General features: G+C 36.5%; 1 long non-coding RNA gene across 1 annotated transcript; it reads left to right on the plus strand.

Annotated features, from left to right (window-relative positions):
- Window positions 1–2,283: 2,283 nt before the first annotated feature.
- On the plus strand, window positions 2,284–4,730 carry LOC116192277. The gene is made up of 3 exons (XR_004154037.1): window positions 2,284–2,491; window positions 3,431–3,494; window positions 4,672–4,730. It is a non-coding gene; the product is annotated as an uncharacterized LOC116192277 (long non-coding RNA).
- Window positions 4,731–10,160: the final 5,430 nt, after the last annotated feature.

Raw genomic sequence — 10,160 nt, forward strand, 5'->3', positions numbered from 1 at the left:
TGGGTGTTGGAAGTTGAGAATGGTATGGGTGAGATGTGCGGGGTCACGGTACCGTCATAACTCTGTTGCGAGGAAATGCAACCCTATGGCTATATTACTGTTGCTTGGATTTGGTTGCCTATGAGTTGTGTGTAAGGATGATCTTGGTATTGGATGCTATATCACGGTGAAATATGTATATATATATGTATGATTGATTGTCGTGAATTGTGATGTAACATATTAGCTCATTTTACCTTGTAATATAGTACTCACTGAGTTGCAGCTCACCCCCTGCATACATTTTTCCAGATGAGCTAGGAGCTAGACTAGCCGCACAGGAGGAATTTGGATAACGGGGATCAGCGCAAAGGATTTTGGCAAGTAGGCCCACCCATAGTATAGGTAGTAAGTGTTCATAAATGTTACAATCCTGTTACGACCTGAAACTTTTGTTAGTTGGTTTAGTGGTATGGTTGTAGCTGAACACACTATGGAGAGCATATATGTACATTAGAATCCGTTAGACTCATTATATATTCATGTAGAGCATGCCGAGTTAGTTTAAAGGTTGGATGTGTTGTAGAAGTATGCTATATATATATATGAAAGCTTTTCGTTCAGTCTGTGTTACAAGATGGTTGCAACTGAGTAATCTTTGAGAGTTTTATGCATATATCTGAATTAGTTAGGTGGTTATATCTTTATATAGAGCTTGCTGGGTTGGTTCAATGTGTTGGGAGTTAGGAAAACGAATTATACATATATGAGTTGCGTATATGATAATGGATGTTAAGGAATAGAGGGGAAACTCTGCCATAAGTTTCGGGTCGTGACAATGTCGCTGGGATAAATAAACTGAAATAAACGCTAAATCTGTCTTGAGTGATCAAAGATTTGTATATGTCCCGGCTGATGGTAGAATTGGCTTCTCTAAATCTGATAGCTTTTCCAGTGGAATAATTATCCATGCCAAGGTAGGTAGCTGATAGATATAATTTAGAATACCAAAAACCCTGCTGAATTATACGATGATGCCAAAGTAAATTATTAATCTAAACAATAATAGAATCCCAAGATCCATGATGAAAACCAAGTAAGATCCCGTTGAATAAGCAGAGCAACAATTCTCTCAATCCCATCAAATCATTATCACGACAACATCAACCTTGACTGATTGCAGATATAAAGGAGAAAATAAACTAGGATCACCATTTGGTAGAACCGAAGAACGCAGGATGACAGAGAACATTGAATAATTGATACTCCAGGAAATATCCCAATGAAATAAATCTAACAAATCTGCTCAAAAGTCGCGGGAACTTCTCGAAAGAATACCTCTGAACTTGATCTGTAAAGAATCCTTGTGAACTCATGTCTGTATAGCTGAGATATATCTTGACTCTGATACTTAACCGAATCCAATACTCATTTGGAGCTTGAGGAATAATTGATCATGACGCTGATTTAATGTGGAACTTGACCAATGGGGAACATGAGGTGCTTCCCTCTACTCAAATCTTAATGTATTATAATAATTATGTATAGATTTCGAAAAGTATACTTAAGTCCCAAGCTTATTCTTTAACCAAGCACAAAGAAATTAATGAACATCAACCTCTAAAAAATCTTAGCAATATGTTAGTGAAGTATTAAAAGTTTCTCATAAGTAAATAGGGCAATTAAGATTGAAACTAATCGAATAACTAACATAACAACTAAACGAGGAAGTCACAATCAAAACTCAAGCACATCTGCTTCCAATTCAATTCACCTTTGTTCTGAAGCCCCAATCAATTCACCTTTGTTCTGAAGCCCCAATTTAGGTCTTGCCTTTCACTTCTTCAATTTAATAATCCACTAAATCAATCTATGAACAAGTCCCTCTCTTACTTAGTTCAGAGAAAAAGTAAAATTCCAATTAATTAATTATCTACTTTCCGATTTTATTTTTCGATTTGCTCATTCTATCGAATTCGCAGGAATACACATTCAGACACAAGAAGAAATCAAATCGTTATTGTGAGACCTAACATTTTTTTATTTCAAATAGTATATATATGTATGTACACGTTTATATATATATATATATATATATATATATTGCGTACATATTGCTGCAGCATCAGGTCAGGAAAAATAAATAAATAAAAGGACAAAGAAAAGAAGGGTGGAGTCATAGGCTGCACGTGGCCTAAACTCTTCCCCCATTTCCACCTTTCATTTCACCACCTGCCTTTCATTTCATCTCACCTGTTCTTTCTTTGTTTTCTTTTCATTCTGTGCTCTGTTTTGGAGCTGTGAAAGTCGAAGGAAAACAGAGCACGAGAGAGAGAGAGAGAGAGAGAGAGAGAGAGAGTATGAAATCGAGATAGAGCAAAGGGAATCGGAAGAATATGGAGTAGAACGAAGGAAGAACGTGAGCTCGATTGAGAGTTCGAATTGGGGTTTATGGAAGAGAAGGAAGGTTCTGGTTGGAGCAGAGAAAACAGAGGAGGAGCTAAATTTTCGGGTAAAAATTTAAGTGGATTTTTTATTTTATAAGGATTAATTGCAATTATTGCTATTGTCTTCTCAAACAAACCGCTAGGATAATATAAGATTATGCTCCATGAGGTTTATGCTTCCATTCTTAATATTTGGCTACTAAGCTTTCAATTTTCTGTACATATGTCCAGTGTTAAGGTTCTTATCAATGTCATTGTGATTATTTGTGGTGATATAAAATAGTAAGGGAAGGAGGTCTGTCATAGTTGAATTCTCTTAAAATTTAGACCATTATGGTACGGTGATATGTGTAGGTATAGCTGAGCTCAATTAATATTTGTATGAATTGCTTTATTGAAGGATGAGTGGTTTGGGTCAAAATTCCAAAACATATGGCTGATTTATCATATATCTATTTAGATTATCGACGCCTTGGGTACAGGTTACTGAGTTTAGAGTTTTGAGGACACATTTTATTCAATTGTGTTTTTCCTTGGTGAATTGAGGAGGCCGACATAGTCGAATTGTTAAATTGGGGAAATTAAAAGGGGAATTTAAATCAGAACTTTTGAATCAAGTGATTATTGTGCAAAAAAAAAAAATGATGTTGTTAGGCGTTACTTTTGATTTCCTTGTAGCGCTAGTCATTGGTTTCTATCTATACACTTGGATTGTATTGGAAGAGAGCAAATTGTTACATGTTAATATGATATGTTGTTGTAAGAGAGGTTTTTCTTAGGATTTTATGTAAGTATTGTTTTGTAAAGTGTGGAAGAGGTAGAGGAGATTATGTTCTCATTAATTATTTAACATTTAGGGATGAACAGAGGGAAAATATAGCTAGATCGAGTGTGGAAGTATAAATGTTGGTTTTTCTTTTGGAATGAAAACTCTAATATCACCAGTATGTATATTTAATCTATTGTAATGTGTGTTATCTGATTTTTATGCTTATCATTAATAGGGATTATGGAGACTGAGCTTTGCTCCTCGAAGAATTGACTCAATGAAATATTTTTGGGTATTCGGTGAGTATTTTATTCCATTGTGAAATGATATATATATATATATATATATGTATGTATGTATGTTATGTGAATATTCCAGTCCTTTGTGAAATGATGTGTTCTAATTATATAAATTGTTAAGATGAGTATTGTGATAGTTAGATTAAGGAATTGGTCGTGCTATGCTCCGTGATGGAGTTTGAGAAATATTGTCCTGTATGCTCACTTTGAATTGAGATAACGCGGTGTGATTGTGTTTACGGGTTGTGGATGAGATATGTGACGGTAATGTGCTGCCATTGTGATGTGATTGGGATTATGCTTGGGTATAATGATGTACGACGTGAGATGGTATGGTTATAATTGATCATGATTGTGACTGTTGTTTGACTATAGCCATGGGACCGCTGAACCCGGCGGATTACAAAATGGGCCAGATCGGCCGCTGGACCCAGCGGAATACAAATAGGGCTTGATCGGCCGCTGGACTCGGCGGAATATAAATAGGGGCATGATCGGCCGCTGGACCCGGCGGAATATAAATAGGGGCATGATCGGCCGCTGGACCCGGCGGAATAGAAAAAAGGGACTTGATCGGCCGTTAAGACCCGGCGGAATAGAAAAAGGGACTTGATCGGCCGTTAAGACCCGGCGGAATACAAATTGAGGTCAACTCTTACCGCCAGAGGTTAATAGGCGGCCCCCGCTTATGAGATATGGATATTGTGAGTTTGAGAATGATATGTGCGAGAAGTGCGGGGTCACGGTACCGTCACAACTCTGTTGCGAGGGAACGCAACCCTATGGCTATATTGGTTTGGTTGGGTTGTATATTGTTTGTTTGGTTGGATTGCTGTACATGTGATGATTATTATGATTGTCCGAATTATTATGTGGCAGCCGTGTTGTTTGCTAATTTGATTTAGTTAGGCTATGAGTGTAAGATGATGTTTGGTTAATGGTTAATTCTTATAATAGTTTATATGGTTATAAGGGCAACTGATTGTTGATGAATGAACTTAGTAATCATTTGTATGTATTGTCTAATATGTTGTGTTGGTGAATATTTGCTTATGCTACTACTATCTATATGAATATTTGGTTGTCTAAAATATATTTATCACTTAATATTATTCATTTTGCTTTGGAATTTAATGCTCACTAAGATGCAGCTCACACCCTGCATACATTTTTCCAGATAAGCTTCCACTTGCGCGAAGGAACCACTTTTTGATATCGGGGATCAACTTGGAGGACTAGGTAGGAACTTTAGTTATTTAATAGATACCCTTTCTGTATAGAATGGACTTTAGAATGTTACGACCTGAAGATTTTGTTTAGTTGTATCACTGATGTGAGAGCGAAAAAAAAAAAAAGAAATCTCCGGAAAAGTGTATAGACCTATTAGAGTTGATGGATTGGTTATATACTTTGGAAATTTATGAGAAGTCAGTTTCAATGTCATAATGGATTCCAAGAAATATGGGGGAAACGTTACTGAAATTTCGGGTCGTGACAGTTATCACATACACAACACTTCCATAGCAGCTGATTTCAAGCCCAAATTACTACTTAAGGTCATTCTTTAAATTTTCAACTCCAATAAGTCTTCTAAACAATCAAAATAAAACACATAGCCTACGCTTTCTATTTATGGGTCTCATCTATCCTTACTCCACTCCACTCAGATCGAATCGTTAACCAATTTATAGAGAAGGAACGTGATTTAAGAAAAAGGAGAACCTGATTAATAAGAGCTCAGCACATACATCATATAACAATAATTTAGCCAAAGGTAAAATCGAGTCTTTTATATATATATATATATATATATACCTTATCGTCAAGAATTCAATCAATCATACTTTTTCTGCTATTTTTAACCCCCAAATTATCCTTATCCGACTTTCTTCCTATTCTGAGCTCCTAATCAGGCTATCTATCACTTTGCTTCTTTCAAGAATAACAACCCTCTCAAACATAAGTCAAGTCAACTTATAATTATACAAGAATATTAGTATACGCGGCCAAAAGTCTATATTTTCATTGTTCACCAGAGAAAAAAGAAGATTACAAACATGATAGCAATTATTTAATTCAATTGGAGATCCAAACAATATTCCGACAAACTAAATCAAATATACATGCTCAAAGAATTGCAAGAACTTCTGTAAAACCTGATATGCAAAACCTATTTTTTTTTAGTGATATTCCCAATCGTCAACTGCTTAATATCAATTTTCATATTGTGCAGCGCAAATGTAAATTTCAACAAGCAGACATAAACCCATACTTATTTACTAACAAATCCGAAGCAATAACAACTCAATCAACCAGCATAGAATTCAAGAAATACTAGCAAAATCACCACAATTATCCAAAAATTACTCGGGGATCAAGTTCAACTTAAGTCTACAGGATCTCCTCACCTAGGCTCTGATACCAAAATTGTCACGACCCGAAATTTCAGCTGAATTTTCCCTATATTTCTTCGACATCCATTATCACGTAACTATTCATATAAAATATGCTTTCCATAACTCTAAAAAACATACAACTACTACAAATGCTCTAGCATATATATTTATATAAGTACGATTCTAGCAAAACTACATTGCTAAACCAACTAGACAAAAATTTCAGGTCGTGACATTCTCAAGTCCATTCTATACAGAAAGGATATCTATTAAATAACTAAGGTTCCTACCTAGTCCTCCAAGCCGATCCTCGATATCAAAAAGTGGTTCCTTCGCGCAATCGGAAGCTTATCTGGAAAAATGTATGCAGGGTGTGAGCTGCATCTCAGTGAGCACTAAATTCCAAAGCAAAATGAATAATAATAAGAGATAAATATATTTTAGACAACCAAATATTCCTACAGATAGTAGTAGCATAAGCAAGTCTATCAATTAATTCACCCACACGCCATATTAAACAATACGTACAAATGATTACTAAGTTCATTCATCAACAATCAATTGCCCTTATAACCATATCAACTATTATTAGAATTAACCATTAACCAACATCATTTTGCACTCATAACCTAACTAAATCAAATTAGCAAACAACACGACTTCCATACAATAATTCAGACAATCATATTAATCATCACATTTACAGCAATCCAACCAAATAAACAATATACAACACAACCAAATCAATATAGCCATAGGGTTGCATTCCATCGCAACAGAGTTGCAACAGTACCGTGACCTCGCACTTCTCGCACATATCATTCTCAACTCCCAATATCCATATCTCATAATCGGGGGCCGCCTATTAACCTCTGGCGGTAAGAGTTGACCTCAGTTTGTATTCTGCCGGGTCTTAGCGGCCGATCAAGCCCCTTTTTCTATTCCGCCGGTGTCACGACCCGAAACTTATAGCAGAGTTTCCCCTCTATTCCTTAACATCCATTATCATATACGCAACTCATATATGTATAATCTGTTTTCCTAACTCCCAACACATTGAACCAACCCAGCAAGCTCTATATAAACATATAACCACCTAACTAATTCAGATATATGCATAAAACTCTCAAAGATTATTCAGTTGCAACCATCTTGTAACACAGACTGAACGAAAAGCTTATATATATATATATATATATAGCATACTTCTACAACACATCCAACCTTTAAACTAACTCGGCATGCTCTACATGAATATATAATGAGTCTAACGGATTCTAATGTACATATATGCTCTCCATAGTGTGTTCAGCTACAACCATACCACTAAACCAACTAACAAAAGTTTTAGGTCGTAACAGAATTGTAACATTTATGAACACTTACTACCTATACTATGGGTGAGCCTACTTGCCAAAATCCTTTGCGCTGATCTCCGTTATCCAAAGTCCTCCTGTGCGGCTAGTCTAGCTCCTAGCTCATCTGGAAAAATGTATGCAGGGGGTGAGCTGCAACTCAGTGAGTACTATATTCCAAGGTAAAATGAGCTAATATGTTACATCACAATTCACGACAATCAATCATACATATATATATACATATTTCACCGTGATATAGCATCCAATACCAAGATCATCCTTTCACACAACTCATAGGCAACCAAATCCAAGCAACAGTAGTATAGCCATAGGGTTGCATTTCCTCGCAACAGAGTTATGACGGTACCGTGACCCCGCACATCTCACTCATACCATTCTCAACTTCCAACACCCACTTCTCATCAGCGGGGGCCGCCCATTAACCTCTGGCGGTAAGAGTTGACCTTCATTTATATTCCGCCGGTTCAGCGGCCGATCAGGCCCTTGTTTATATTCCGCCGGGTCCAGCGGCCGATCATGTCCCTATTTGTATTCCGTCGGGTCCAGCGGCCGATCATGTCCCTATTTGTATTCCGTCGGGTCCAACGGCCGATCAAGTCCCTATTTATATTCCACCGGGTTCGGCGGCCGATCAGGCCCCTTTTATAATCCGCCGAGTCCAGCGATCCCATGGCTATAGTCCAACCATCACAAGCATACTAAGCATACACATCAACTATGTTCCGCAATCAATTCAGCCACCATCACCTCTATAACCATATATATATATATATATATATATATATTTATTTATTTATTGTCATTTTACGATGGAAGAAAGTACTCACTAACATCCCTGAAATGACCACTTAATGAGTCGAGCCTTCCGGAGGTATAACCTCAGTCTCCCCAGCCCCTATTCAGTTCAAGCACAAAGGTTAGATAATATGCTAAATAAGAGTACATATAGGTATCAGTTTTAACTCCCGTATTATTTGATTAATATAACTAAAATATAACCAATGACATAACGATTCCAATGATATGCTATGCATAACTCAAATCATATCAGTTTAGAATAGTAATTATATTATACGGAGGGCCAATTCGATCAGCCAAATTCAAGTAAGGAGTACAAGGAATTCTAAGTACTTCTTTAGTTCCAAAATACAAATAAACAAGAGCTTGGTCAATCAACCCATCACATGATATCATTATAATGAATGATAAATTTCAAATCAGATCCCTTCTCTAATCCATAGTCAGCTCAAAAAGCAAAATATATGCATATATATACATATGTACACACACTTGTCTACATCTATATATGTATATATAGATTTTCAGAAGGGCATAGCTATGTGTATTAGAAACCTCCTAACTCAACTAAGAAATTTGCCCCCTGCCTTACAACCGAATTATTCAGCTTCTATTGGTGACCAAACTAATCCTAACACAACATAAAACTAACTCCAAATATATATCCAACTCAATTTATATCAGCTAGGAGAACTAACAAAATTACCATAAACTAATCTTTTGAAACTTGATCAGACAAGAAGGATGCAAGAAGAGCCACAAACCATGTACAACATAGTAAATATGAATGTTTAAATCATTGATAATCAACTTACTAATCAATACTCCAACTTAGTCTTCTTCCTCTTCTTCTTCTCCAAGAATTTTCTCGACTCAGCCAGTTCTCCCTCTCTCTCTCTCTCTCTCTTCTGGTTCATTTTCGTTTTCTTTCAGCTAGGGATAGAGCAAGGGAGGGTATGACTTAAATAAGGATGAAAAGAAGAAAAAGAAGGTGGTCAAAGATGGTCAAAGGCGGTGGGAAGGAAAGGGCTGCTGAAGAGGAGGCCACTTGGCCCATTCTACACTCATCTCTATCTCTGATTTCTCACTTTTTCGTTTTTTTATTATTATTTTTTTTTTTCATATAGATAATGATCCAGCCACAAGTTGTGGCATATTATATACATTTAAAGATCCAGCCAAAAAAATAATGGTATATTATATACATGTATGTTATGTAACCATGCATGTGTATATAGATATGTATATGAGCATATATGCATGTTTGGTGGACACTAGCCTCACAGCCGGGTCCAGCGGCCGATCAGGCCCCTGTTTATATTTCCGCTGGGTCCAGCGGAGCCCCTCTTTTTATTCCGCCGGGTCCAGCGGCCGATCAGGCCCTATTTGTATTCCGCTGGGTGCAGCGGCCGATCTGGCCCATTTTGTAATCCGCCGGGTCCAGCGGTCCCATGGCTATAGTCAAACAACAATCACAAAAACAATCAACTGTAACCGGCTATCACACATCATAAACCCACACCAAATTCTTATTCTCAAATTATCACAACCTCCGTATAAACAAATAAAATTCCCATCATATTCCCAATTGAATCACATTATCATCATATATTTCTTACACGATCCACATACTCAATCACACAGCATATCCCAAGTCAAGGTGTATCACAAAGGCCATATTGTTCATATCCGTTCAAACAACATAGCAATACCGATTCCTTAATCTAACTACCACTACATTCATCTTAAATAATTTCTATAATCATAACACATGATTTCACAAGGGAATAGAGTATTCACATATCATATATATATATATATATATCATTTCACAATGGAATAAAGTACTCACCTAACTCCAAAATATAGTCCATCGAATCAAGCCTTTCAAATGTCAGGATTCAGTCACCTCGGTCCCTAATCTAGTGTAAGCATAACAATGACTAAATTATGCATACATGATACAATACAATATCAAACCACTTCGCACACCCGTTTACTCATTATCTATTTCCTTTTAGAATTAAATTACAAGCATAAATGTTAGATTATATACTAGCTAAGCGCATAAACATACATCAGTTCAACTCCCT

Source organism: Punica granatum, chromosome 1 (assembly GCF_007655135.1).
Source record: "Punica granatum isolate Tunisia-2019 chromosome 1, ASM765513v2, whole genome shotgun sequence".
Taxonomy (NCBI): Eukaryota; Viridiplantae; Streptophyta; class Magnoliopsida; order Myrtales; family Lythraceae; genus Punica; species Punica granatum.